The 24,101-nt window shown below is 36.3% G+C and overlaps 1 protein-coding gene and 3 pseudogenes across 1 annotated transcript in view; 3 read left to right on the top strand and 1 right to left on the bottom strand.

Moving 5' to 3' along the window:
• SKAP1 (src kinase associated phosphoprotein 1) overlaps positions 1 to 24,101 on the bottom strand; it is a 245,162-nt gene that overhangs the window by 142,160 nt on the left and 78,901 nt on the right. The window lies entirely within an intron of this gene.
• LOC120611324 (uncharacterized) lies at positions 12,949 to 13,067 on the top strand (annotated as a pseudogene).
• LOC120611280 (40S ribosomal protein S27-like) lies at positions 21,770 to 22,023 on the top strand (annotated as a pseudogene).
• LOC120611347 (uncharacterized) lies at positions 22,405 to 22,523 on the top strand (annotated as a pseudogene).

Raw genomic sequence — 24,101 nt, forward strand, 5'->3', positions numbered from 1 at the left:
ATATTATATAGAAACATCATGAAATATGAGAGCTTTTTAAATTTTTTTTTCATATCACCTCAACAGACACTAAGGAAACAAAAGTAAGCTCTAGAATGCCTGTGAGTTTTAAAGCTAAAAGAAAAAGTAAGAATTTTAAATTCACAACTATTTATGTTACTTGGTTTTAAAGGAAGAAATAATTTGCCACATTTATCATAATACCAAGGTATCATACAACTAAAGCAGCTATGAGATAAGCATATGGACCCCTGCAAAACACTTATTTTAGGTAATAATGACATATGTAGAAATTTCGTACCTGAAAATTTAGAAAAACCAAACTTTTAAATACAGACAAGGAAAAGAGGTCTCTAACCTGTCCAGTTTCTGATTCTATCATATAAGACATTTTGGAAAGGATTCCTTTGACTGTTACAATAATAGCTAGGACAATAGAAAAATATCTACATGAGCAAAGAATATATGCCTGGGAAAAGAATGGAAGGTTCTTACCTTCAGCTGCAGAGATGATGTGGAAGTTGTAGAAGATAGTGTAGAATTGTGTACAAGATAGACAAGCTCATCATTATTTCTAAAAAGCAGAGCAAGTGGGCTTCCACTACCTCATAAGAGACTCAAACTAGACATTAAGACTATAGTCCTGATAGGAACAGCCACTAACATAAAGTGGCTTGTTAAAGGAGATAATGAAATCTCTCTCTCAAAATATCAATTAAACAATGATAATTCTTCATTCTTCTGAGACAGCTTAGATAAAGTCTTTTCCGAAGAAAACAGATGGGCAGGCTTCGTTTTCCAAGTCACCTTTCAATTCTTCAATTACATAGTACTGAATCCAAAACAGTTACCCTACTAGCTAGAAAGTCATTGCATAGTTTTTTGAATAGTAGTAATTTTAGAGACCATTTTTTCAATTCCTTATTCTATACATTGAGAGGCAGTATAGTTAGTGCAGTATAGAGGATGGAAACTATGACTCATGGGCCAAATCCAATCCACTCTGTTTTTGCAGGGCCTACAAGTTTAGAATGTTTGTTGTTGTTGTTGTTGTTGTTCTTTTGTTTCTTCCATTTTTAAATGGCTGGAGGAAAAAAATCAAAATATTTCATGACACATGAAATTATGTGGAATTCAAATTTCAGTGTCTATAAAAAAGTTCTAGTGGAATACAGCCACACTCATGGATTTACATATTATCCCTGCCTGCTCTTGCACTATACTGGCACAGTTGTAACACTAGAGACTGCATGGTCCAAAAATCCCAAAATACTTACTATTTGGCTCTTTCCAGAAAAAAGTTTGCTGACCCCTGGTGCAGTAAAGGAAGCATAAGGTCTAAAGCTAGACTACTTGGGTATGATCCTGGAAAAGACAGAATGCCTCAGTTTCCTGATATATAAACTGGGGACGATAATGACACTTATCTGATAGAATTGTTGTGAGAATTAAATAAAAATGCTTAGAACGCTAGTGTCTGATATAAAGCAAGAATTCAGTATGTGTTAGATATTTTTATTATTATACCTGAAGAAACTCTGGCCCACAGAGATAAAGTAACTTCGCAAGGTCACAGCATTTGCTAAAGGTAGACTGGGAGAATTTCCTGATTCTCTTTGCTTATACTATATTGTTGTTTTTTATTTTCTATATTGCTGGACGAAGATGAATGTTCTTGTGATGTTTTGGTTGCTGTTTTTAAAATACCTCGAGGCCACTCTAAATGATAACTTCGGTTTCATCAGACTGGTCTCCTGTCCTGTTACCTGTAGTTGCCCAAAGGCAGCTTATGGAACATTGCTATTTTCAGGTCTCTACCTCAAACATCTAGAAATTAAGATTTCTTTTTACTTTTTAAAAAGGACAATAGAATTCTCTTATAAATCTAAACTGACAAGTCTTTTTTTTAATATACATATATTTACTACAAAACCTCAGAAACGAATAACTGAGGCACACATATGGACCCCAGGATCTGAAGGACAGCAGATCAGTCCATGAGCACTCAAGAACATTTGTTATTCCCAGTATCGTATAGCCCATTTTCTCTCATTACTTTTCTCTCTTATCGACCCTTGCACAGTACCAACACCATCCTGGGTTTTGCTTATTCTATGAAACCTCTTAAACCTAGCAGAATGTTTGCTAGCCCTGGACAACCACCTTTTTTCAAGGCTTTGTTCATAAGAGGTCTTGCTTCATTAAATCCACTCCCAAATGGACACTCCATTATGCCATGTTTCCTTGTCAGTTGGTATACAATTTAAAACAATTATACATTTGTCACTGCTGTCTAATTGTTCTCCAGTTTTTCTCTTTCTATGTAATACCTCCTATTTTGCAACAAAACTGGAATTCCTTAAGACCAGGCATACTTTTTTTTTTTAATCACCCCACAGTACTTAGTTGAAGTTATTTACATGGCAGGCATTCAACAAATGCTTCTTGCATTAATAAATGAAAAGCCACAAATACATTGTATAAACAGAATTTTAACTGTAGAGATGAACAAATAACACTTTTGAACTACCACTAAAATAGTGAAAATGATAATTTGTTAGTACATGGACTTAAAGAGCATCCAAATTAAAACAAATCAGAACATAAAGTACCTTAATTAAAATAGAGACTACAACCCACAACGGAGAGATTAACTCTAGATCCTTAATGCTTAGTCCTTTCAGATACATTCACTCTATGACACTAGAAAACATTAGATCTGATGTGGATACTGTGGGCATTAGTAAAATCTAATGCATTTTTTGTAAATCCACCTATAATGGATTATGTTGAAATCCTATGCAAGTATAATTTTCATCTACATGTGTAACATACCTATAGCAACATTACTTAATACATGAGTATGTGAAATATATTTTATTATAACAGTAGACAAGCAAACTGAATGTGTCCCAGGAAGGGGTCTTTTCCATTAACTTCTATAAAGGCTTTCATTTCAAACTTTCATTAACATCTGACAAGCAAGCTGAAAAAGCTTTGCTTAGAGCTTGGGTTAGGGGCAAAATGCATTTTGCCAAAACTATTCCAAGATTACACTGACTGGCTGTGCGAGAATATACTAATTTGTTTTGTTTTGTTTTGTTTTGTTTGGAGTGTGGAGAAAAGAGAGAGAAAGGGAGAGAAGAGTCATGGACCCTACTTTATGGTTGCCATGGAGGCAAGGTCGGCCTTCCACACTTGGATCTACCAGCAGAGTTCAGACAGGTCAACGTGTGACCGGCTCAGGCCCTGGGGTTAAAAGTTCAAGCAGCGATGGAAAAACCAATATGTCCACGCAGAGTATGCTGTACAATTTATTTCAATTTACATCAAGCCATGCATATAAAATTTAGATAAATTCCATTCAAATCTGATGTTGCCTGACACACAATGTATGCAAACAGATGTCTGTGGGGCTTTTTCTGTGCTTTAGAAAACAACATTAAATTTAAAAATATGTCTCTTGGATTTCTTTATTGAATTACAAAATGAACATAATTTTAACTTAAATGTTTTCATTCTTTCTTCCAATTTTTTTTTGTGGGGATCTTAATAATTTCTCAGTTCTCAATCTACTCTATGTCATATTAAAGAGGATAATGTATATTTACAACTACAGCTTCAGTGTTATTGTAGTTATAGATTCTATTTATATCCCTTACCATTTTCGACAAATATTTGGTGATTGATATTTCTGATTTATCTCTGGCATCTACCCTCATCTTTCTACTCAGAAAAGAGCAAGGGTCCTGGAGGCTGCTGGGTTGCCTTCCAGCCACAAGGTGGCTCCCCCGACTCCTTCTCAAGAGCCATCAGGGTGCACACTTATGGTGAGTGCTGTCGGCAGACTAGGATTCAGAGGCTAATTATGACCCATAAATACGTATTTTCATTGTGAATTGAATGAATCACAATCTAGACTCTGGTACAATAAGATACAATGCAAATTGGTCTTTAGAAAGAGGAGAAAGAAAAAGATCTTCGTGTCCTGCCTAATTTCTCTTTACCCATCTTTCCAAGGGTACAACCGACTAAACTTAGAGCTAAATGAGGAAAATATTGAAACACTCAAAAGGAACTTAATTTTCTTGCCAATTAGATTAGTCAAGGCCAAATTTTAAGAAAAGTATACAATGTATTCTCACTCAAACTGGAGCCCACATATGGAGTAGAAAAAGGGTTTGGGTTTTCTGGTTCTGACAACTTCCCCACAAGGAAGTTTTCATGAGGACTTTGCGGTACTTTCTCAGAAGTCCCACACCATGTCATAGAGGAAAAGAGTGAACTCTAATACTGCGAAGCTTTAAAAAGAGCAGAAATACTACATATTTACTTCTTGCTGCTTAGGAAATGGGGCCCATATTTCATAAATGTGATTTTTACAGAAAATGTCATAATTTTCTACAAATGAAAGAGGCATAGAGAGACAAATCACTCGGCTGATTACATGGAAGTTCTTTCCAAAAGTCTGAGCCTTAAATTCTCACATTTTCCATTTTCTGTTCCAGGAAGAAGCTATTTGGACAAGTTTCATTTTCTTCAACTGTCAAATGGAGATAAAAATAGGACCTATTCCTCAAGGAATTTTTTGTCAGGGTTAAGTATGTTAATGCATGTAGAGCACTTACAAGAGTCCTTGGTACATAATAAGAGCCATATAAATGTTTGCTATTGTTATTTATTTGAGTTCAATATCACCTTGTTTGCAAGTATTTTGTGACACAAACATTTGAAAAAAATGAACTTTCATGGATTTTGTAAAGACCCAAAGAGTATCATTTTCTAGATACCTAAATGCTCTGATGGGGCAACTGATGGTGTCTGGGCTTTTTCCTCCTCAAGAACTTAAACATATACAAGCATTTCTTCTCAATTCATGATATACTTTCATTATGACATTTAAAAAGAAACTGCTGACTTTCAAATCTCAAGCTTGTTTTAGATAATACTTTAGCAAATGCAGTATTTTACTAAAACAATCGTAAGTGGTGGTTTTAATAACTTGGTTAAAATATTCATATTGTAAATGTTTTAGTTTTAATTTTTCACTATGTTAAAAAAGTCTTCAGGATCTAACTCATGGCAGAATATAACTTTGTTAAGCCTCTTGTTAAACTTAGAACATATGGGTCCCTTGCTTCTAAAGTAAATAAACGTTTAAAAATTCCCTAGTAATTACCACCTTGACAATTCTCAAACAAAATTTCTGAGGGTATAAATGATACCCTTAACTTATAAAATGATATCCTTAAGGTGATCTACAATAATTCAACCATGAGCAAAAGTTTATGTGGACATAAACTCCTGCATTCACATAAATTCTTATTTGTATAAGAAAGGATTTGTATACATAGATATAAATTCATATGTACATGTCAGTATGTATATATACACATATGTCTACATATATACCAAATAGATGGAAATACATATTGAGAGACCAGGTGAGATAAGCAAATCAATTTTCAATAGCCAAGGAAAGGAGTATGACATTTTTTAATAACCACTATACTGTCATATAACCCTTTATTCTTTATTATCTCTGTCAGCTACTACTAGGTCCTAGTAGACAAATGCTAGTCCTAGTCCTGACCATTTATTTCTATTTGGAATTATTTCAAGCCTAACTCTTTAGAACTGCTTGAAAATGCTGTCCTGATATGTTGGCCTTGCACCCTGGAATGAGGGCTGGAATAAGGGGAGGTGGAAAAAAATCCTTATGCAGAGACAATATGGCACCTTTTTTGAGGGAAGCCTCCCTTGGTTTTTCCCAAATTTACACAAATACAACTTCAAAAGACCTCTTTTCCATTCTGAGCAATATATATGTGTTACCAGAAGCGGTATCTTTTGTTGCCAGAAGCAGTTTTTGCTGCATGCATCAACTTTCACTATATTCTTAGCCACTTTTTCTTTTGTGCCAGTTTCAGACATCAGTTAACAGAACCCCTTAAAGAACAGATGTACCGAAGAAATGCATCAATTTGTTATTTGTTACAGTTTGGGGGTGTCTGTCCTATGGGTTTTCTAGCCAAAGGCTTATATGTTTCCCAAGAGAAATTTACTTTCATGAGAGAAGAAAATTGAGGCAAATCACTGCTGTTAGACCCTGAAGTCAGAGACACTGGTTTGTTGTCCTTCTGTACATGTGAAGAAAAAGCCCACAGTTACAGAAACAGTCGTGGTTCAATCCATCCCTCATTCTTTCCCAGTGTGAAAAATTATAAATGAAGCCAAATTTTTCTCTGTCAATAGAATGTGTATGATTACAGCTGTTCATATTTTCACTCTAATGAAGGGCTGCACACTTAATTGTAAGATTTATTAGGTACTGTACATTGCTGTGTACATGCAAAACAGTTAATCGACATCTAAAATGCTGGTTGTTTATTCTGACATTAATGATCATATTTCTTAATTTGAAACAAAAAGCATTTGGGGAAAATGTATTTTGTTCCCTCCAAAAAAGAAATTAATGAATTCAATGTAAGAAATAAAAAGGGCTAGAGAAAAAAAGTATTGATTTATAATTGTGAGGCTGGGAAAAAAATAAAGATGCTTAAAAAAAAAATCCATAATCCTCCCCATTCTGCTGGAAACAAGAGAGTTGATTGCCAGCTTTGTTTGATTTCACAGAGATCTCATACGAGGCTGGGTTCATAAACAGGTGAAATGATGGAGTTTATTGCAACGAACATCAACACTGAAACTAAATAACTGTGTTGCCATCTCAGTCCCGCTGAAAGACGGATGGTAAACTTGACCTGCCGCTGGTACTATCCGATTGCCATTTTTTATTCCCCCTTCGCCACCCCCCCAGGCTGAGCCACGTTGAGTAAATGCATGTGCACGGTCAGGTCAGGCCCTGGGATCGGGTGAAACTCGGTTCACATTTGCATACAGGCGGAGCCTCACAATGAAAGCCCATCTGTTCCCGTCTCCGAGTACAAATCGAATGTCACCCAACTCACTGCAAACGACAGCAGCATGGCCATTAGATGGAGGAACACTCAGCTCAGGTTACGGATATGGAACTGCTGATTTGGGTTTAAATACCTGATAACTGAAGACTTTTCATTATATGTGAACAAAGAATGAACTTTGAACTGCTCAGGAGATACCCTCTCCACACATTGGGCACCCCTAGTTCTATCCATTACTAATACTTAACTGCTGTATTTCCCACTGTTTCTATTTTTGTATAAAAATTAGCCAGGCTGAATGTCACAGTGTCCTAAATAATTGCTTTTTTTTTTTGGAAGGAGGAAGGGTAAGAGGTGGAGCAGCAAGGGATGTTGTAAATAGAAAATGAACTCTGAACTCTATATGCCCTCGAAGATCATTAATATCATGGCAGTGTTGTTCCTTGAACTTCTAAATTTTACCAGGGTGGAAACGTTAGTTGCTAGAGTTTAACCAAAGTGTGAATTGTCCCAGCCCTTTATCCCTCCCTCTCAAACCCATTCAGCCAAGCAAGGCACCTGTCTCTTCTCCACTCACAGGCCTGTTTATTCCAAAATAGTTTAATGCCAAATAGTTTATCAATCACGATTTATGTCAGAGATTATTTCTTTTGTTAAAATTTGGCAAGTATCTTAGAGTTTACAGAAAGAAATCCCACACATTCTGACACAAAAAGATAGGGGTGTTCAAGAAGAAACCCCAGGATAATAAGCCCATCCAAGCATTGAACATGATAAATACAAGGAAATTTATTAGCAAATATAGGCTTTCATTAAATGCCTCTTGTCCTGTCTTATGGCAAGAATCTACTTCTATGCAATTTTTTCTAAGGACACAAACATCTGGGGTTCAGTTAATTGTGTTTATATTTGAAATATTTCTGTACATGAATCACATTTAACATTAAGATACTATTTCAGTCATTAGCCCAGTTTGTTTGAGCCCCAATGCATGTGTGGTTGCAGATTCACACCTACAGCTTCCACTGCAGAGTAAACAGACTGACTAGTTTTTCATTTACCAGTTACGCTTCTTGGTTTCCAGTCAGTAACAGTGTCACTTTATGAATTGCAAATGTAATACCTGATTAGGTGAAAAAAATATTTAAAAAATATCTGCAAGAACTTTCTTGATTTGCTTTAAACAATTATATATATTTGCATGTATTTCTTTCTTAAAACACTCACTGAAACAATTCTCATAGAATTTAATGTATTGGGATTACACGTGGAATCTAGAATGTTTAAAGGCCATTGGGTCTTAAAGGCTGGTCTTCTCAGCCAGGGTTTCTTTACTGCTATGTGAAACTATGTTCTTATTGTTTGTCCTTTAAAAATAATACCAGGGTAAAGAAAAGATTTGAGGGCTTTTTCTTTTTTCATCCTATGCAAGAGCTTACGGTCAATCTTAATGGAAGTTCTACATGCATTAAAAGGAAGAATAGACCCTTTGTTTCAGAAGAATGACCAAGACAAGGGTGAATTTTGGTTTCACTTTGTCAAGTTTAAGGGGAAACTGAATTCAGGAAGAGAGAGAGAGAGAGACAGAGAGACAGAGACAAACAGACAGAGACAGAGACAGAGCCCCAAACAACTTTCTTAGCTGTCTCCTCATTGCCTCTAATCTCAAACTTAAAATATTTTATTGTTATCTTTAAACAAGTCAAGAATTTGCAGTAAGGGACACATAGCCATGTGATATCTTGGAGATGGGCTGTTTATTTGCATTCCGTGCAGCTGGATGTCTTGTGTGTGATCAGCAACAAAGCAGAAGAAACCAACAAGCAGGAAATATAATACTAGAGGTATTCTTTCTATCCATGTCAGGAGAAAATATCCCATTAAGGAGGTGTAACTGCTTTAATTCTATATCCCTGAATGGATATAAATGAGAATAATTCTGCTTATTTCAAGATGATAAAATAACCTGTTTATAGAAATATTGGTTGCTTGGTTTCTTGTTATGCACTAGTGGTGGGGTATGTGAACAGGAACCGAACCTTGAACTTAATTTCCCCTTTGAACTCATGACCTTTGACAAGATTCCCCATGCGTTCCCCTTCAGACAAATTTCATCACAATTACAGTCCCTTCCACTTGAGTTAAAGATATATAATCATTGATTTGACCTAATTATCTGATACATCCCTTTCTTTGCAAGGTGAAAGCTAAATGTGTGAACAGAAGCTGACCCGTGAAGTTCTGATATCTAATTTTTATTCTAATTATCATAAAACACTTTCAGTCTTACTCTATTTTTCTCAAGTTTTCTTTTGGCCCCTTCCCTGAACCCACTATTCCTTCAAATTCAACAATGCCCCCTAGGTTTCAAGCTGCTTGGCAACAGAACTTCAAATGCATTACGCACTACATGTTCAAAGTGTCATTTTTAAACAAAAAAACTAAAGACTAACTCTGCATTAGAAAGTCGTCACTAATCTCTGTCTTTCATGAAAAAGTCCTCTGAAGAGACAAAAGAGTGGAAACTAGAAAGTTCCCACAAGGTTCTGAAATTATCTGACTTCTTAGCATCAATCTATTATGATTCAGATTCTCTCAATAATTTACAAACTTCAGGTTATAAAGCAGACACAGGCAATATCAATAGAGTTAGTATAATCGATTTAGACTATGGGGGAATTGTCTTTTTTAAAGGGAATGTGTGTATTTGTGTGTGTGTGTGTGTGTGTGTGTGTGCGCGTGCGCGCGTGCATAGGGAGAGGTGTCTGCTTAGTTTAGTGCAACAAATCTCAAGCAAATACTTTAATTAAAAAGCTTAAATCATGGAATACATTCTTAAAAATTAAATATGTGCTTTAAAAGCAAAACTAGAGTTGATAGAAACTATATAAATTTACTTTAAACACGAATTTGTACTTTTCTTTACCACAAGTTACATTTTTAAAAGGAATAAACTGAAACCACAGAGTTTTTGATATCTTGTCTTAGACAATTGAAAAATAAAGATGAATTGCAAAAAGTTAAACAGCAACAAATAAACAAAGAAGAGATAGTTTTCACTTCTTTATGTCATAGTTTGTAATCAGGGGCATCACGTTCTCTCAGAAATGAAATGACAGTCCATTTTCCTTCATGTCATGTTTGCATCATATCACTCCAAACGTTAACAAGCACTACAGGTGGAAGAGGACAAAAGGCTTGGAAAGAACACACAGTTGAATCACCTGTTCTTTTTGTGAAGCTGCTTGTGTCCTCTCTTACAAAAATTAAACAATACAAAAGTAATCCTTCCTGATCACCACGGTGGACCAGCATCCTGAATTTTACTCTCAGCAATTAGTTTTAATTATACTTTGAAACCAAAGGCCTAAGTAAACAGGATAAGAAAATAAAAGTATGTGGGCAAACTTTCTAAGTAGGAAATTATCACAGTGTGCACTGAAGCAAATCTTTAAAAGATTAACGTTTTATGATGTCAAGTTTAACTAGGGTTGGACAGACATTACGAAATAGGCTGGAAGGTTCCCATGATGCTGGGCCATTCGGTAGCAGGTCAAATCTGCTAACTTCCTTTGATTATAAAAGTACAAATTATGAAGAATTCTTGAAAAATGTCTGCTTCCTACTCCTACTTCTGCCCTAGGGCCTGAGGCATAACCAAGGAAATACAGAAGAGTGTCAAAAACTTCCTTGATGAAAGCAACACATAGCCAGATGGCTGGATCCATATTAAAAATCGTATCATTTATTTATAAAAACATTGCTTTTTATTTTTGTTTGGCTATCATGAGGACCTTTATCAATATAATATTGGCATACCAGGCAAAACTCCAGGAAACAGAGAAATAGGGTCTCTATTCCGTGACAGAAATAATAGATTTGGCATTATTCTGAACCACAAGATAGTTCAATGTCAAAACGGATAGATAGCAAAATATAACTAAAAAGAACTGTGCTCACTTGCAGGTCAGAATTCTAGGCCTGAAAAGTAAATTTAAAAATTGCTCTCATATCGTAATTTTAGGATTGACACAAATGAGGACAGAAATGCTAGAGTAGAGTGTTGAGAAGAAAGGACAAATGTTATATCCCTGGGGTGGGAGGGTACTGCGAAATGATCCTCTACAGTCAAGATTCTTAATATGGTATCTGTGAACACCCTGAAATTATATGCAAATGTGCATGTGTGCTTGCCTGTGCATGCTCATTTTATGGCAAGAAGAACCACTGCTACATAGTGATAAGAAAAAGAATAAAAGCACACAAAAAATGATTATTCCAATTTCCAAATTAGAAGCCAACTAACAGCCACCATCATCTCTCACTTAGAACAGTGGTTTTCAAACTTTTAAAAATTGATTGCTCCAGTTGTAATTTTTTTATTAGGTGTAAAATATGTGTATATTAATTTATAAATTATATACATTTACTACCATTAACCCATTAATATTAGAAGTGCTTAATTTCATACATACACTCTAATATTTTCTTGCCATCTGCTGTGGGTACACCTCACTCTGGTCCCTCCCCTCTTCCACTCCCAGGCCTTTTATAAACAGTTCTACAAAGAGTAATTAGAGAAATATTTTAGAAACATAAACTACTTCATGCCAATCTCTTGTTAAAGCTCATGATATGCAAAATAAAATCCAAATACCTTCCTATGGCTTCAAAGGCCCTCTAGGATTTAGTCCTTTCTGCCTTTTCGACCTCATTTCTTCACTCTGTCTTACCAATTTAGCTCTAGCCACACAGGTTTCTTAACTATTCCTCGAACTCTCTGATATGGTTTCTACTTCGAAGCCTTTGCATGTGCCGTTCCTTCTGCCTGGAATGCTCCTACTTCAGATTGCGACCTGGCTTCAGCTTTCACTTCAGTCGGGTGTCTGCTCAGAGGCCTCCTCTGGGTACTCTGTCTCAAAGAGTTCCACGGCCACCCTTTTTCAGTCATTTTCTATCTCTGTGTCTTCCAGTCTTTTTGTTTTGTTTTATTTCAGATACTTTTCCCCCAGTAAAATATAAGCTTCATGTGGCTAGGGATTTTGTCAGTTTCATTTCCTGTGTCCTTAACAGCCAAATCTAAGGTCTAGCACACAGTAGGTACTCAATGATGAATGAATGAAAAATAGTCCAAGCAAACAGATATTCCACCGCTGTTCATTTGAAAATGAACCTCAAGAGTGTTCATTTTCAGAGGCCTACCACACAAAGATGAACTATCAGCTAAACTGTCAGGTAAAAGTCAGCTCTCTCTTTTCTCAACTTCTCTAATGCTAAAACATATTTCTTATAGTACCTATTACTGTTTCTTTTGCACTATGTTTATTTGCATACAGATCTTCTCTCTGCTAGTGGCCTTTGTGAAAATAATTCTAATTTCACCCTTTATCTTACCCCTTACCCCATCCAACATGTAGCAGGTACCCAGCCCTTAGTTGTGGGTGGGGCTGTCACATCCTACCATGACAGATTGAGGTTTAGCTGCTGACGCAGGAGTGAGAGGTGCCAGTCCCTTGCAGCTGCCCTGAATGATGATCCTTGACTATACACTCAGATGGATGTTCATGGGCATTCATCTGTTGACAAGGCTGAATGAAGAAAAAAGACTCACACTGGAAATGAATCTATGAAAAATCACCAATTCCTTGTATGATAATGGAGGAAAAAATTATCTCGATGTTGATAAAAGAATGATGAACACAAAGAGAGACTAAACTTAAGTTATCAGATGACCTTCATTTCTCTTTTCAGAGGTCAATTCCCAAACATGACACTTAAGATAATAATGCTTAGTATATATTCTGTATTGAATAAACTTAAGAAATCAAGTTATACAATACGAACAATTTTAAGGATGATAAAATGAAAGTGCTCGAAGGTTCAGACTAAGCAAAGTATAATTCTATATATAGACCAGTAGGCTGAACATAAAATAACCATAAAAATCTCCTTTTGAAAGAAACTCAAATATACTTGGACATGAATAATTTTCATGTACCAAAAATTAGAAAAAACTCGAAAACAAGTCTACGGCTATTCTACCCTGAACAAGCCTGATCTCGTCTGATCTCGGAAACTAAGCAGGGTCGAGCCTGGTTAGGACTTAGATGGCAGACCACCTAGGAAGACCAGGTGCTATAGGCGTAAAAAGTAAAAAAATAAGGGATTGTAAGATGACAAGGTCCTTGCAATCTGTGAGGTCAACCAAGAGTTACCTCGCAAAAACAAAAACAAACAAACAAACAAACAAAAAAACCCTTGAAAATGAATGATAATAATCAAGTGACAACACATCTATGTTTTAGTATCATCATCTGAAACTAAAGGAACTGGAATAAATAAGTTCTTCAGGTCTTTTCTTATTTGAATTATTATTGTTACATGTATCATATATAATTATATAGTAATACCTTCCTATGGCTTAAAAGGCCCCCCTTTTAAGCTGTATAATATAATAATTATAACAATGCAAATAAGAATCTAGTTGGGTTTTTCAGGATGCTTATGCGTTTTATCCTTATTAATGAATGACCAAGATCAGAACAAATATTAAGCTCTAATGAGACATTAACTTAGAAGGTATTACAGAAGTCTGCAAAAAACAGAGAAGAAATCAAAGGGTAGAGTAGAGATAGAATCTAAAGTGCTTCAAAAAATAAAATAAAATAGGATTCAATCAAGAAAAAAATTGCAATCAACAGGTCTGGGAGAAAATCATCTAAAATAGACATATCAATAAAAAAGAAAGGTTTAAAAAGCATAGTACTATAAAGATCTTATGGCAATGGAGAAGGACAAATGAGCTTGCAATATGACACACTAGCAAAGACAATGATTTTTAGATTTCATATACAGCACCATAATTCATAATGGCCAAGAAAGGCATTTGTATTTCTATATTCCTATGTAGGAATTGCTATATTGAAACAGACCACTGGTCCATTCCTTTTGCCATGCTGCCCTGACAGTGAACAGATGTTTCAGAGGAAAGCTCTACTCTCACCAGCCCAAATCCAATAACACACCTAATGGTGCAATTCTATATCAAGAACATCATTTCTTTTTGACCTCAAATGGCAATTATCTTCTACCCAAAGCAGGAGGCTGGCTCACTTTGATTTCATGCTGGGTGGCCCACTTAAGAGGTCTCACTTAAAATTACATCAAGGCTGCTATCTTCACTCACTTGGCTTTTCTGACACACTAAGCTACTTTCATAATTCGCTGTTGCCACTATCTGTGTAAGGCTCTCAGAGGTTTGAAATTATGTAGATCTAATACAAATAGTTGTATTGGTACTAGCAACTGATATTTTAAAAATCTTTGTTTTCTTAAAAATGAAGGTTTTCTATAATTAGCTTCAATGTTTTCAAAGACTTGAGTACTCACAATTTAATATAAATGCTCGTCTTGAAGTGTAGACAAGTGACGTCAGAAACATAGCAGAGTGAAGTGTAGACAAATAAGGGACTCGGCCCTTTAATGTTTGCAGGAGACTATAAATACATAGAGTGGTAAGAATAACCTTTTGATAGAAATTCTCTAGAACAAATGTACTGTTGGGCTTTGTTGTTGATGGTTCTCTGACAGCGAAAAAAAAGTAAAAGAAACAGACTGGAATGGCCAAAGGCAGGCAGGCAGGCAGGCGATCAGGAGTGTGAAACTGGAGCTGTGATTCAGTAGCTGCCAGTCCCCCGAAGGTTCAAATGTCCATTGCAGAAGCACTTCAGCCAGAAATCCCAAGGTCCTCTCACCTCCAGAGGAGCCTCCTGTGGGGAAGAGCCTCACCTGCCACACCCTAGAGCAGAAGATTTAAGAATGAGATCTAGAATGATATTTAAGCCAATGTGGAAAAATAGGTAACACCTTTTCCCAACTGGGAAAATAATGGGGAACTTGGAGAAGCCAACCGTTTTCTCCATCAGCACATCCTAGACATAAGAAACTGCAGCAGAATATGGGGTTGATGATGGTGCTCCATAACTTGATCAGAACAGTTATAGTAAAATTCTGAATATTGTTTTTGAGATGATTCTTCTCTTTTAATAAAAATTCAAGGCCTTGATAAGAAAGCTTATGACTAAGTTTCTAAAATATCTCTTACATGAAACCATTTATCAATGGACAAATAACCCAAGATCTTCTGGTAATCAATAAGTAAAAAAACTGAGGAGCAGAATTATCAAGATATTTCTTGAGATAAGAGATTCAAAGGCATACAAGATAACCCAGGAACAAAAATCAGGACAAAAAGAGAGTGAGTTTCCTATCAATGATGTCTATTGAACAGGAAATAGCCTCTCACAAGCCACAAATAACCAAATAATAATTTGAGAACATGTTATCAGGAAAAAAATTTGGCCTTAAGTATGAATTAAATCATCTTATCGGCTCTCTATATACCTTAAAAAGCTTTTAAATCAATTCTGAGAGCTAAATAAATCCATAATATTACCTTAAGCTTAAACTGATATTTCTAGATGAGGATGTCCTTGAAAAGTAAAATTTTCTTTACTATTCTGGAAATAACATTGCTATAAAAACCTAGAAACTCAGAGTGCCTATTACACTTATAAATGTCAAATAGTAATAGCTATAGTAGTATATTAAAGAAAGTGAGCCTCTCTTAAAAATCTTATCAAGCCAAAGGAAACATAGTTAAAAACAAAAAATGCAAACTTTATCAAAAAAGCATTTCTTCTTATCAATAATAATGGGAGTTAAAAGAGCAATAATAAAATACATTTTTGTATACTCGAAAGTTGATAAGAGTAGATCTTAGGCGTTCTCACCACGGGGGTGGGGGGTGGGCGGTGGGCGGAGAGAGAGAGAGAGAGAGACCAGAGACAGAGAGAGTGAGCTAAGCATGTGAGGTAATGGATCTAGTAATTATCTTGATCTTGGAAACATTCCACAATGTATATGTATGTAAAATTATCACACTGTACACTTTAAACATATGCAATTATATTTCTCAATTATTCCTCAATAAATTTGAGGGGGAGGGGAAAGAGCAATAATAAATACCAATTCATAGATACTTAAAAACTCATTCAATTGTTATCATGCTGGCCAGAGAGGAGTAGAAGGCAGTGATTATTGAACTCATTACATATCTAATGTTTTCTATTTCTAGTGAAAATCTGTATATTTAAGCTTAGGCCACCAGAGCCAATGGCAGGCATCCAGATAATGAGAACCTTGGCATGTGAGGTCTCAGAATTTCTCCAGTGTTTTTTTGCAGGATATCATACTAATTAGTAATATAGTTAGCAGTTTAAAAAAGATGGAGAGAAAAAAAGCAAAGGATTTAGATAATCAATAATTCAACCAGATTGTAGAAGGAGCTGCCCATTTATATATGTTTTCCATTTATCCCAAAGCAGAAAATGGTCCCTCAAGAAATCATTTGGGCCGATTCCTTACCTTCCTAGATATAAATATATAACTTATTCAAGATGGTTAGCCACCCAATTTTAAAAGATTTTCGAGGAACAATATTCCACAATGATCTTTGGCACCCAGTTCATCCTTCTGCTTCCTCATTTTCAAAGGTAAAATGCTCTCTCCAATCTTCTCCTTTTCCCTCTGCCAATGATACGAAAAGGTACTCACTGCCGTTCGCTAACACCATGGCCAGAGCCTCTTAACCTTGTCTTTAAGGCTCCCTTCCTCTCAAAACATAGATCTGATCATGTCGATTCGTGATTAACAGATTTTTCTTAATAGCTACTTAACACCTACAAAACAAAGTGTAAACATAGCCCTCACAATCCATACCCTAACTATTTTCCAGCCTTGTCTCCTGTTCCTATCTTAGCACATATGTTCTAGCCATACCCGATTACAGAGCTCTATCAAAGAGAGTCTCCTCTCATATCTCCCATTTTTTATTAAAGATTTTATTGAAATATAGCTAACATGCAATATGATATTAGTTTCAGGTGTACGCCATAGTTATTCAACTTTTATATCCTTAAAGAAGTGATCACCATAAGTCCAGCAACCATCTGTCACCGTACAATGCTACTATAATATTATTGACTATATTCCTACGCTGTACACCACACCCCCATGACTTATTTGTTTTATATCTGGAAATTTGAACCTCTTATTTACTTTTCTTCCCTCATATTTTATTATCTGTCTGAAATTACCTTTTCTTCCTTTTTAACTGCTGACTGTACTTCTACCTTCTTGGAGTTTCTGTAGGATTTCCCACTCAAGATGAATTTTACACTCCTTTGTTCTCTTAGTACATTACATAATTACCACATTCTACCTTCATTACGTTTGAACATATATCTGTTTGTAAGCTGCTTGAAGGCAGGTATAGTCTTGCTCTCTCCTTTCATTATTGGCATAAAACTTGCACGGGAAGGCACTCACGTTTGCTGAATTATGCCTATCTGTATATGCATATTTATTCAGACTTCTTTCATTTGAAATGTGGTTCATTGGCAGGGGGCAAATCAGTACACTCTATAATAAAGTTAAGTTCACTAATATTTACACTCAGGGCATAATGGAGTGACCTGGATGTTTATATTCTAGCTTTCCTAGCTTTGCTACTTTTTGCTGTAACAGGGCAAGTCATAATATCTCTGAGCAAATGGCTGCTATACTCCTAGGCAACGAGTCTGCAGTATAGGCAGGAAGAAGATAAAAGAACAGAAGGAAAGGTGAAGACATGAGGGGCAAAGGGCTTTTTCAGCTTTTTGATTTTGGAAGGGACGCTTCTTCCAGTGACTTCATTTTACACCTTGATGGCCAGAACTGTGTCTTGTGCCCATCTTACTGCAGGTCTGTCTAAAGAAGGCAAGTATTTTCAGCTGGGCACATGGCTTCTGTGAACAAAATCAGGGTTCTGTAAGTAAGAAATAGCGTGAAATGGACGCTGATACACAATTAGTAGAGCTGGGCACAATGTAGAAGAGGGAAGATAGTGAAATCACTATGTTTTCAGACACAGTAAAACAAAGCTAAAGGAAAAAAAAAAAAGTCAAGCTGATGTGACAAATTGCAGAAAAGCCCCACAAGACTGCATCAATCACTGAGTAGAGAAATAGTAGATGAGCTCCAAGTGTAGCTAAATGTTAGCTAATGTTTTTTTAGTACTGAGAAAATATACAAGAAATGTTAATCACAGAATCCAAATTATACTTAGTGGGTTATGGACAGTCAATAATTAAAACCAAAGAAAAGTTCCTCACTTATATCTTTAGAAAGTGATCCTTTCACTCGTCTAATGCGGTGCTCTGGGCAAGCAGGGCACAAAACTGGAGTCATGGTAGAAAGCATTGTGACATTTATTTTAAAATTTATTTATTTTAAAAGTTGTTTAACAAGCATTTATTTATTGAGCATTCCTATCTGAAAAAGCACTGTGCCAGATGCTGGAGGCTGGAGAAGGAAGAACACCACAGAGTTGAATTAGGCATTGTCGCTACCTTCACAGGAGATTATAATGAAGAGGGAGAGACCTATGAAGGTCTGGACCAAAAAAAGAAGGATGAAAGGGATGATGCTGAGCGAAGGCAAATTCCAAACGGGACCACGGGTGTTGGGATGCCTGCTGCTCTAACACGGCCCCACGGACAAGACGGAGGAGTCTTCCCAGGTCCGTGTGGCATATTTCATAGGACATCTAGGTCTTTACCAACACATGCAGTGTGTGCTGTGTGTTCTTTATATGTACTCATGTCACTGTGGACTCTCATGTGTCCCCAGCTGTTAGTCAATACTTGTTTAATATTACAATTAATAGCACATTCATTAAAAAGAAATGACCTCTCATTTTAAAAAGTAACATGCTCAAACCAGCAATCTTAGGAAATACAGAAAAGCACAAAGAAAAAAAAACCCATAATCCCATAACCCAAAGAAATTCACTATTAACATTTTGGTATATGCCCTCTACATACTGTTTTGGATCCTGCCTTTTTTCCCCTTTAATGTGTCATGAACATTTTCTTATGACAATAATGACTCCCCTACTGACAACATGATTTTTAATGGTTGTATTGCAGTCCATCATAGGATGTACTCTATTTTATTAAACCAATCCCATGTAATTAGACTTTTAGGTTATTTCCAATGATTTGATGTTCTAGGAGCTATATTAGCTTATTTCTTTAGAATAAATTCCTTGAAGTAAAACTTCTGGGCCTAGGGCTCTGTGCATTTTCAAGATTTTTGAAAAATAACATTCACTGTTTATTTTTATAAACACACAGTGATACATGTATACAATTTAGAAATAAAAGCATGTCAAAATATTTTGGTGAAGAACATTATAGTTTTTTTCTATGTACACATACACATATGTTTCAAAAAATGGGAACTTACTGTATGTACATTTTATAACTTCATAATTTCACTTAATAAAGTAGTAACATCTTTTCATAACCATTAAATATTCTTCTACAAGCATCATTTTTAATTCCATTGTACAGTAGTAGCTTAGATATTTAGCTGGTTTCTAAAGTTGTGCTTTTATAAACAAGTCTGCACAGACATTCTTAAACATCTTTATGTACATTTATTTTCTGAAAGTACATTTAAAGTTGGATTGCTAAGTCAAAGGACATTTATAATTAAGGCTTTTGGTACACTTTTTCCTAATTTCTCTCTGGGAAAATTGTACCAAGCAATATATCCACCGCAGTGTGTGGCCACTTCCTACACTTTTTGCTCAACACTGAGTATTTTCACTTATTGTTGCCCAACCCTTGCCAGCCTGATAAATTCCTACTGATCTTTTAAGACATAATTAAAATATCACCTCCTCTAAGAGGACTTCCTTGATCTCTAGTCTTGTTTCCAGAGAGGTGTGGTCTCATAACACCATTTTTGTTCCTCATTTTTGATGCTTACTATTCAGAAGTCAAATCACTTATTTAAATATTGTCTTCCTAATTAGTCTGTGTGCTTCGTGGAGGCAAGGGTGATATTATTCACTGCTGTAGTCCTGGTGCCTGGCTGTGTCTGAAACACACTAGGCAACAACACAATATTTGCTAGATGAATGTATAGATTACTGTCAGAACTTCCCACGTTTTCCTACAGAAAACGCTGCAAGCTTGTTTTAAGATTTTAATTCTTGATATCATGTGCCGTATAAGAACCCGTAAGTATTAAACAAAAGTAGGAAATGTCCAGGATTTTTAAAGTATAATCTAGTAGGAAGTGTTCATCAGTAGAGTAATCTTTGTGGAAGAGCAAACAAAGTATACATTTCCAAATTTTGTCTTTTTCTTTCAGAATCCTTGACAAAAAAGCTCTACCAGATATTTATAAACAAGAAAGTCTTGAGATTATAAATAGCTCTCACTTTAAAGGGTAATTGCTCATTAATTCACACAAACATATTTTGCATTGTCAAAAATACACATATGCATCTCACCTTTTCATGCAAACGATTTAGATCTACAAGTTCCAACCAGATAGGATATGGGGAAACTTAAAAATAGTTATGTTATACTAGTGTTATAACACTTTGTAATCTTTCCAAGGGTGAAAAGCATCAATAATTCCACTTTTATTATAAACAACTCAAAAGATGACCATCTTTGTACATATATCTTGCTCTTGCTAGAACTCTCCTGATAATGGAGGGAAATGCATTTGTTTATTTTAACATGGGCCAGACTAATTAGGATGCCTGTCAAAATCTTCCTGTCCCATATTATTCTTGAAACCTTGATAAATTCATTTGTTTCAAAGCAAGGGAAACAGAGATGATAAAAACAAAAGGAACCATCATAGCCTATGGGAAGCGCTACAGGTCAAATGGCTCAGGCTCTTCAATCTTCTGGAGCTTTGGAATGGATTAGATATAGCATTTGTGAGGTTGTCGTCTATCACTGAAATATTTTTTTCTGCAAACTCAGCACCCCTGTAAGTCAAGAACTGATTTTGTTTTAAATGGTTTATCTAGACCAAATTCAAACACTTGGACATCACAGCTCACAGTATAAGTGCATTCATTTTATGTTTGAATTTTTTTTTAATGTCTGTTTTCATTCTTATATTGATTGCAGATCAGAATTCAGAGCAGAACATTAATATCATATTCAATAACTTCTCCTGTTTTTTTCTAGATTATTTCTTGTTCTGATGGCCATAAACATAAGCATTATCAAGATTTACAGAACACTAGGAACTTATTATAAAGCTCTTCCCAAAATGCTCTCTTTCCAAAGAACCATTTGAAGTGATAACCACAAGTTGTGTGATAAGAAAACTAAACGAGCAAAGAATTTATGGCCATTCAGAATGGACCATTAGGGTCAACATACAAAAGAGCAACTACTGCTTATTGCTTTTTAAAACTGTTTAAACATGTATTTTCCAAAACGCCCACTAAATAGTAAGTTAATGGAACACTCTTTCAATTTCAGTCAAGAGACTGAAAGACCAGAAAATAAATCATGGTTTTCAGATTGGAATTCCAATCAATCTGTACCTTAATTTTTTCTTCTCTTTTTAAAAATCTCGCCCATGTAAAAATTTGTTATGTCTTGTAAATATTTTTTCAGCTACATGTTGCCCTTCATCCCTTACTCTTCCTTATAATTCATCCATTGAAAAACCTGGGATGTCCAATTGATAGTCTCCCACTGTCCACATTTTGGTAATCGCACACTCACAGTTGGATGTATTCTTCTGTCCTCCTTTTCTGCAAGTTGGCAGTTCTACCCAAAAGCCTGATGACTCATGTTGAATGTTTGTGTTTGTGTGTGTGTGTGTGTGTGTGTGTGTGTGTCTTGGCGCATTGCGCGCTTGGTTTCTTAATTTAAAAAATTGAAACACCTTTCTGGTAGTGACAACCTCCTCATGAGAACATGCCTCTCGCCAAGGGCATCCTCCGTCCCTCTCCAGAAGAGAAGACGAGGAAACCCGAGAAGAAGTGCCTGGTGCAGAGCCCCAACTCCTACTTCATGGACATGAAGTGCCCAGGATACTATAAAATCACCACCGTCTTCAGCCATGCTCAAATGGTAATGCTGTGTGTTGGCTGCTCACTGTCCTCTGTCAGCCCACAGGAGGAAAAGCAAGGCTTACAGAAGGATGCTTCTTCAGAAGGAAGCAGTGCTAAAAGCACCACGAATTAAGATGAGTGAGGAACCATCTCAATAAACACATTTTGGATACCAAAAAAAATATATTGAAACCCATATATAAAAATATTACAGCTCATTGGGATGTCTGTACTTATCAATGCAGAGAGTTGAAGGCTGAAAAGCAACCATGGCAAGAATGTGGTCAGAGAACTCAGACTTTGTGTTGGCCCAGTGTCCGTCTGGGTTCCAGTTCTGCTACATGTGGGATATGTGATCCCAGACAAATCTCAGGCTCAGTTTCCTCACCTGTCAGGCAAGCATACCTACCCCTCATTCACAAATTTGCTGTAAGGGTTAAATGGGATGATTCAAACAAGATTTTTAAACTGTAAAGTATTATAAAAGTATACAGATTTGTCTATGGCCATGCTACCCTGAACAAGCCTGAACCCGTCTGATCTCGGAAGCTAAGCAGGGTTGGGCCTGGCTTGTACTAAGATGGGAGACCACCTAGGAAGACCAGGTGTTGTAGGTGTAAAAAATAAAAAATAAGGGATTGTAAGCTGACAAGGTCTTTGCAATCTGTGAGGTCAACCAAGGGTTGCCTTGCCTAAAAAAAAAGTGTACAGATTAGTGATAGCATTACTTATTAGTTGGGGCTTAAATGCTTTTATAAAGAAAACATTTTTAATGTTCTGGGGAATTAATTTCTTGAGAGAGGTTAGACGTGGCACTGATCCGAAACAGAGACAGTCTACATGACTTCATGAATTCTTATAAAGAAATAAATGACAGCCTCCCAGCCCCACCCCAGAAACTTGAAGCCCTATGTATGACTCAGGAGCTCTGTGAGTTCTGTGGGATGAGAGCCTTGTAAGCTTCTACCATACACAAACATCACAGTACCATTTAAACAACTCACACTAAAGCCACTCATCAAAATGTCGAGTAATGATTTACAGCGGGTGGACACTGAAAAAAAATGCTGATTTTTATTTACCTTTCAATCTGTGTAAATCCATTAACTATGGATTCTAATGCTCTTCTTCAAAGCACTTCCCTTCTTCCACTCCACATCCTGTTTCTCTGGGCCACTCACATAAATTTACTTGAGGGCCCGCTGCCTACTCACCTGCCTCACATCTCTGACCTTCTCCTCAGCCACGGTCTATGCCTGAGCCTTCCTTTCTTCTCTCCCTTGCCTATCCGACTTCCATTCTACCCATCTTTCAAGTTTTTGAGATACACTTTCCAGGTTGTCTTGACTACCTAGTTAAGAAAGAGTTGTTTTTCTAGAGCTGCACTCTCCTATGTGGCAACTACCAGCTACATGTGGCTGTGTAAATGCATATTTAAATTAACTAAAATTTTTTAATTAAAGGTATTTCTGTCTCACTAGCCACATTTTCACAGTGCTTGGTAGTTAAGAAAGGTAGAGGCTATTCTATTGGACAGTGTAACTATTATAGCAGTGGTCCCCAACCTTTTTGGCACCTTGGACCAGTGCTCCTATGAGAATCTAATGCCTGATGATCTGAAGTGGAGGTGAGGCAGTGATGAAGCTTTGCTTTTGCCCACCGCTCACCTCCTGTTGTGTAGCCTGATTCCTAACAGGCCACAGACTGCTACCAGTCTGTGACCCGGGGGGTGGGGATCCCTGTATTATAGAATATCTCCATCATTGTAGAAAGTTCTATTGGACAACACTGTGCTAGAATCCATTTCTTCTCCGTCTTCTCTACAGTCTTGGAAGACAATGTGGTATAATGAAGAGATATAAGCTTTGAAATTGGATGCTTTTTAACTTTTTAATTTTGGACTTAAAAGATGACTATATGAAATTGTGTAAATGCCTGGCACAATGGCTGCCAGAGGGTAGATGCTCAATTAATGGTAGCCATTATTAACACACTACTGCTTTCCCAAGTCACTCCAAGTCCCTAATTTTTCCTTTTAGCAGTATACATAAGCATCTGGAGGAGTAAGAGCAAATGTTACTTCCTTTTCTGTGAGGCAGTATCAAACACTGGAGAGATGAAGGGCTTTGGATGGACAGAAACTCACCTCCTCTGACACTTTATTAGCCGAGGACCTTGAGTGAATTAATCTTTCT

The sequence above is a fragment of the Pteropus medius genome, unplaced genomic scaffold, assembly GCF_902729225.1.
Source record: "Pteropus medius unplaced genomic scaffold, Ma_sr-lr_union100, whole genome shotgun sequence".
NCBI lineage: Eukaryota > Metazoa > Chordata > Mammalia > Chiroptera > Pteropodidae > Pteropus > Pteropus medius.